This window comes from Lepidochelys olivacea, assembly GCF_965140295.1.
Source record: "Lepidochelys olivacea isolate rLepOli2 genome assembly, chromosome: 3".
NCBI lineage: Eukaryota > Metazoa > Chordata > Testudines > Cheloniidae > Lepidochelys > Lepidochelys olivacea.
Window position 1 is genome coordinate 11,767,169 of NC_140413.1, and position 7,445 is coordinate 11,774,613.

The window sequence follows — 7,445 nt, forward strand, 5'->3', positions numbered from 1 at the left end:
GCCCTAATGAGGTACAGCAGTGTATAAAAAGGAAATAAAATTTAACATTGAATTAAATAATGCAAAAAAAATCGCAATTAGATTATCCGTTTTCATATTTCATCCAATAAATCCCTCTGTGTTTGAACTTATCGGAGGCTGCAGCTTCAGTCTGCTATGCTGGAGAGCCAGAGAGTTCAGGCCAAGCTTGCTATGGAGCACAAAGGGCACTGGTGATAAGATGAAGTATCACTACTAGTGATAACAGAGTGGTAGAATTCATCCTTGTGCAGAAAGCTTAAACAGGACATCACTGGTGTACAGGCATCTCCACTGAGGTGAGCTTCCACCCAGCGAGTCAGGAACCCCCCTGCAAGTGTTCCTTATCATCATCATCACCACTACAAAGCCAGGACTTTTGCTGATGACCCAGGGACATGGCAGAAGGTTCTAACATGGCGTCACAGCCAGGAGCCCGATGTCACAGGGACCCGGTGGTGGAGGTTCCATGGCAGTTTGAGGCAGCCGGGAACCGGCAGGCCACGCTGCACCAGGAAGAAGGCTGTTGGCAGAAGCTCAAAGGGGCAGGGCTGAGAAAGTAATAGTGTCTTGTCACTGCCACTGTCTAAGGCAGGGCATCCTGCGTTCCGGTGAGTGCCACTTGCGGTTGGTCCCCCAGGAGGTCCCCCAAAGCCTGGGGTCTTAGACAGAACTCGGGGTAAAGGAACAAGGGAAAGGGGATCTGATGCTACAGCAATGGGGCTAGACCGATAGGGATGTACAGGAAAATCTGTGATGAATTCCCACCCCACGATCTTTCCCCCTTCAAACCCCCAACAATACCTTCCTCTCCCCCCACTTCAACCCCAAATGGCCCCCAGCCCCTTTAAAAAAAACCAAAAGGAGGACTTGTGGCACCTTAGAGACTAACCAATTTATTTGAGCATAAGCTTTCGTGAGCTACAGTGAGCTATAGCTCACAAAAGCTTATGCTCAAATAAATTGGTTAGTCTCTAAGGTGCCACAAGTACTCCTTTTGGTTTTTGCGAATACAGACTAACACGGCTGTTACTCTGAAACCTTTAAAAAAAAAAAACCATAAACCTGTCTTGTTAAATAAAACAAATGTATTGAAAGACACAAGAGGGACGTGTGGAACTCACATGGCTGTGAGGAAGCAGAGCAAGGTGGGAGCACCAGCATTCATCTGGCCTGATGGCTGGAGGCCAAGCTGGCCTCAGATATGTGGGTCCCCCTCCTAACCAGATCTCCTACTTTTCTGTAGCCACGACAGGCTAGAGACACAACCTGTCACATCCTGCCTAGGAGTGACACCCCTCAGACATACACACTGTGGTCTGAGGTCAGCTTGAAGGCTGCCAAACCTGGCCAACCGATATGGAGGCTGCGTGACAAGGCCCCTGTTGCTAAGTGAGCTCGACTCTAGATATGGACAGCAAGAGTGTCACAGCTGATGACGACCATCACTTGAGGGTGTAAGGGGTGAGGTGGGTGGCCCCAGAAAGCTGAGTCCAGATCAAACAGGGCTTTACAGATTGGCACCACCATCTTGCATTGCATCCAGAAGTAAAGCAGCAAGCTAGGTCAGAGCTCTTGTGCTGGGACTCCTCTTAAGAGGCAGGGAGCTGCTGATGCCATGGTGGGCAACAAGACGAGGCCTAAGGAGAAGGCATTAGTGTCATCTAGCCTGCAGGTGGGGCTGGAGGGAGGCAAGGTCATATTAGAGAGGACTAGCTGACACCCCTTAGCCCAGGGGCGGGCAAACGTTTTGGCCTGAGGGCCACATCGGGTTTCCAAAATTGTATGGAGGGCCGGTTAAGGGAGGCTGTGTCTCCCCAAACAGCCAGGCTTGGCCTGGCCCATGCCCCCTCTCTGACTCCCGCCCCCTCCCCTGCTTCTCACCCCCTGATGGCACCCCCCCAGGACTCCTACCCCACCCCCCACTCCCTGTTCCCTGACCACCCCCGGGTCCCCCCACCCCTGACTGCCCCCTGCCGCCCCATCCAACCCTCCCCCCATTCCTGACTGCCCCCCCGGGACTCCTGCCCCATCCAACCTCCCTGTTCCCTGCCCTCTGGCCGCCTCGACCCCTAACCACACCCCTGAACTCCCCTGTCCTCTATCCAACCCCCCCCCACATCATGCTGCCTGGAGCGCCGGCGGCTGGCGGAGCTACAGCCGTAGCACCCAGAGCACTGGGTCAGGCCGTGGCTCTGCAGCTGCCCTGCCCGACCGCCCAGAGTGCTGCGCCAGTGGCTTGGCACGCTCAGCCTGTGGGGGTGGGAACACCGGGGAGGGGCCTGCAGGCCAGATGTGGCCCACAGGCTGTAGTTTGTCCACCTCTGCCTTAGCCGGTCTGAGACGATAAAACATCGAAAAAGGCTTTCTATCTGTTTTATAGTGATTTTAAATAACTGAATTATTGTTAGCATTGTGGGAGAGGCCCCAGCTGAGATCAAGGCCCTGTTGTGCTAGGCACTGTACAAACTCACTGAAAGAGGCAATTCTTGCCCCCAAAGAATTTGCAATCAAAATAGACCAAACAGGCAAAGCAAAAGGAAGTATAATTACCCCCTTTCTCAAATGAGTGTCTGAGGTGCAAAGAGATTAAGTGACCAGGCCAAGTTCACACGGGGAATCTCTGGCAGAGGTAGGAATTTAACCTCTTTCCAGAGTCCCACTTAGCCTACCCCTACATGGGTCTCAGCAGCAAGCCTCTGAAGTAAACAGACTCAGGCTAGTGGGGCTTGCAGTACCATACTAAAAACAGCAACATAACCGTTGCAGCTCAGGCTTTGAAACCCAGCCAGGGGGGAGGGTCTCAGAGCTCAGACTCCAGCCCAAGCCTGAATGTCTACACTACTGTTTTTAGATCAGCCACCAGAGCCTCTCAAGCCCCAGGCAACTGACTTAGGCTCCGCGACTCGGTACTATGGGTTGTTTTCTTTGCAGTGTAGACGCACCCTCAGTGTCTTACAGAGGAAGGCTGGCCTGGGGGTAAGTTTAACATTTTATTTGCCGTGCCTTGGCAAGTTGGGACAGGGTGTGCATGCTCTCAGCCACATTAGTATACTAAAGAATCTCCCACTCATTCTGCCTTTGCTTCTGTTCTCCCCAGCGAGGTGCCCGTCCCAGCTGAACCCCAGCCAACATGAAGGTCCTTTACCTTCTTTTTCTTGTTCTCTACTTCTTCCAAGGCACTTCAGGTAAGATGGAACATATCATAGGTCTGATGAAGAGCAGGGAGAAAGAGAAGGACAAAATAATGATTGACCAAGGAACTGAATCCTGATCCTCAAAACAGTGGACTTGATTCTCCACTGCCTTGCACCTTGTGCAATCATTTACATATAGGCATCGAAGGCTACTACAATTGGGCATGGAGAATTCTGATTTGGTGGCATTTTACACTCACTTTGCAGCAGCGTAAATGACTATGAGGTGCCAGGTCACAGACAATCAGGATTATGATCCAGATCCTCAGCTAACATATATCGGCATGGCTCCATCAAAGTGATCAGAACTATGCCAGTTTACCCAGTTGAAGATTTGGCCTCAATTATTATTATCATGGTTAAACCACTGGCCGATGGCAACTTGCCAGCAGAGATGGGAGAACCAGTTTGGTTAAATAACCTACCCAAACCTTCTCCTAAGGTTCATAGTCACAGCATCTCTATAATGGGAAGAGGATGTTGAATGAAGTAATTATAGGAAGTTAACTTCTTAGAAAATATAGGCAAGCAAAATAACAAACCGTACAGCATGGGTAGATGGCTTTAACCAGACAACGAGGTTAGTCACCTTGGTCCCTCCTTCTGACTTCAGAGCTAACCCCAGCCTTATATATTAGGCCTAGCTCTGCCCCCTTTATTATCATAACCACTCCTCTGGTAAGACCCACTGTTCTTTATCATTATGGAGTTAGAGGCAGAAAGAAGGGCCCTGGTACACTGTAAACCCCCCTATACCTTTGGGAAATGGATGAGAGGTAAGGATGGAGAGCACCCCCTCTGTCCAGCCTGTATCACTCACAGCTTTAATAACAGCAAGGGAAAGGGAAGATACTGGCATTCTCCAGCACAGGGATACATTTCAAACCCCTTGATCATACCCATTTGAAACCTCCATTCAGGAGGCTTGGGAAAAAAAAACAAAGCACAAAAAAACCCACACACAGTTAACTTTGGTTATTGGGTTCCCCCATCCCCAAATACTGATGCTGAAACTCAAGAACTTCTTATCTTAAAGTGATGTTTATCCTAAAAATATAGAGACATACAGGGCCTCTTCCTTAGCCTGTGTATATTAGCAAAGTTCTATTTGTCTTTCTTCAACTTCCAGCCACTGGATCATGTTATACCTTCTCTGAAGAGAAGGTTACCTACACAGGGAACAAATGTTTAATACTTAATGACCGGAGTGGCCAAATTGTGGCTCATGAGCCACATGTGGCTCTTTTACCATGAAAATGTAGCTTGCAAGCCCCTTTCACTCCCTCCCAATTCTCCACCTACCAGACTGGGATGGGGGGGAGCTCAGGACTTCTGCCTTTCAGCAGGGTTATGAGATAGGGGCTTCTGCCCAGTGAGGAGGGGGGTCTCAGGGCTTCAGAGCTGCGGGGCGCACCTGCCCGGGCTTCGGGCTTTAGCAGGAGTGGGGCTGAAGCCTTGAGTCCCAGCTCCTGACAGGTGCACTCTGGCTCTTGAACTTCTGAAGATTGTCCTGTGCGCCTCGGAGGGCCACCCCAGCTATAGTCTGATCAAGTCATCCCTTAACCTTCTCTTTGTTAAGCTAAATAGATTGAGCTCTTTGGGTCTGTCATTATATGTTTTCTAAAGTTTTAATCATTCTTGTTGCTCTTCTCTGAGCCCTCTTTGATTTATCAACATCCTTCTTAAACTGTTGACACCAGAACTGGACACAGTATTCCAGCAGCGGTCACACCAGTGCCAAGACAGATGTAAAATAACCTCTCTACTCCTACTCGAGATTTCTCTGTTTATGCATTCAAAAACTTTATTAACCCTGTTGGTCACAGCATTGCAGTGGGAGCTCATTTTCATCTGATTATCCACCTCAACCCCCAAATCTTTTTCAGAGTCACTGCTTCCCAGGATAGAGTCCCCGTCATGTAAATATGGCCTACATTCTTTGTTCCCAGATATACATATTTATGTTTTGCCATGTTAAAATGCAGATTGTTGGCTTGAGCCCAGCTTACCAAGCAATCCAGATTTTTTGTATCAGTGACCTGTCCTGTTTATTATTTACCACTCCCAATTTTGGGGTCATCTGCTATCATTAATGATGATTTTATGTTTTCTTCCTGGCCATTAATAAAAAAATATTAATTAGCATAGGGCCGAGAACTGATCCCTGCATGATGCCACTAGAAGCACACCTGTTTGATGATGAATCCATGTTTACAATTACATTTTGAAATCTATGTTACCCAGCTTTTAATCCATTTAACGTGTGCCATGTTAATTTTATATCTTTTTTGTTTGTCATGCAGAACCAAGTCAAATGCCTTACAGAGGTCTATCATATCAACGCTATTAACTTTATCAACCAAACTTGTAATTTCATCAAAAAAATATATCAAATTAGTTAGACAGGATGCATATTCCATAAACCCATATTGAATGTCATTAACTATATTACCCTCCTTTAATTTTTTATTGAGTCCCAGATCAACCGTTCCATTTATCTTGCCTGGGATCAAGATCAGACTGACAGACCCATAATTATCAGAGTTGTCCTGTTTACACTTTTTAAATATTGGCATATTAGCTTTCTTCCAGTTTTCTTGACCTTACCCACTGTTGCAAGACATATTGAAAATCAACATTAATGGTCCAGCGAGGTCCTCAGGCAGATCTTTTAAAACTCTTGGATGCAAGTTATATAGACATGATTTAAAAAGCTACTTTAGTAGCTGCTGTTTAACATCCTCCTGAGATACTGTGGAAAGTAAAGTGTAATCTTATGACTGACTATATCATGAGGTTTTCCCCAAATACAGAACAGAAATATTTATTGAACATGTCTATCTTTTCTGTAGAATTACTAATAATTCTACCGTTTCCATCTAGTAATGGACAATACCATTGTTAGGATTCTGTTTGTTCCTAATATATTTTTTAGAAACTCCCTATTTCCCTTAACTCTGCTGGCCAGAGATTTCTCCTTGTGTCCCTTTGCTTCCCTTCTTCATTTTCTAGTTTCTAACTTCTAATTTATATACATTACTATCTGCTTCCCCTTTATTCCATTTAGATTAGAAAGCAGCTTTAAATCTATCATTTCCCCTCTAAACTATGTTGTCTTTTCAACCAATATGGCCTTCCTGGATTGTGGGATTATGGCTTTTTGGGCACCTAATAAAATGTTCTGAAACAATTCCCAATTGTCATTCCATTTTTCTGATTAAATTCTTCCTCCCAGCTGATTTGGCTCAAAATTGTGTTCAGCTTTGTGAAATGGGCACTTTCAAAGCACCAAGTGTATATATCACTGGTCTGGACTTTGTTCAGTTTACACATCATAAATGTGACCTAGTCATGATCAGTTGTACCTAAAATTACCATTAATGTTTAGTTCTGTGATCAGTTCCTCTTGATCTGTCAAGACGAGGTCTAATTTAGCATATTAAGAATCCTGACCTTGTCCTGCCTCCCAGCCAATCCCCCTCCTTCTCCACTGGAGCATCCTTGTGGCCAGCCAGGGATTAGCTAGTTTCCTAATTCTCACCACCACGTTCTGCCTCCTGGGACTGGGCATTAGTAGCGATGAGATGAGAATTCTGACACACTTGTTTCCCTTCACAGGCACAGGACGATGCAGGAGGCTGAATGGCGTGTGCCGACATACCCTGTGCCACCACGTCGAAACGTATGTTGGCCGATGCCATCACGGGATGGGAAACTGCTGTCTCAATGATGATGATGATCGAAAACTGAAAATGTAGACCCTGCTGAAGTGGGAAGCAAAGAAAAGCAGAGGAGCAGTCCCAAGCAATGCTGATGATTCTGTGCTTCCATGGTGCAGCAGGGTCCCAAAGCCTGGTGTTTCATTGTTCCCTTAATAAATGATCATTATATATAGATACATCCAGTATGTACCATGCCATGCTCTTCTAAGGCAGCAGTTCATAACCTGGGAGTCGTAACCCTCTGGGAGCTTGTAAAGAGGTATCAGGAGTTGCAGCCGCCCTGCCCTTCCCATACTGCTAAGTGGGAGCAGGGTCTCAGCTAGAGCCTAGCTAGATTGGAGGGAGGGCTAATGAGATGGGCGTGGTCCAATACCCAGAAAGGAAGGAGAGTCCAGTGGTTAGTGCGCTCACAGGGGGACTTGTGAGATCCAGGTTCAAGTCCCTGCTCTGACTTCCTGTGTGACCTTGGACAAGTCACTTAGGCCCAGTAAACAGCTTAAAAAGTTAG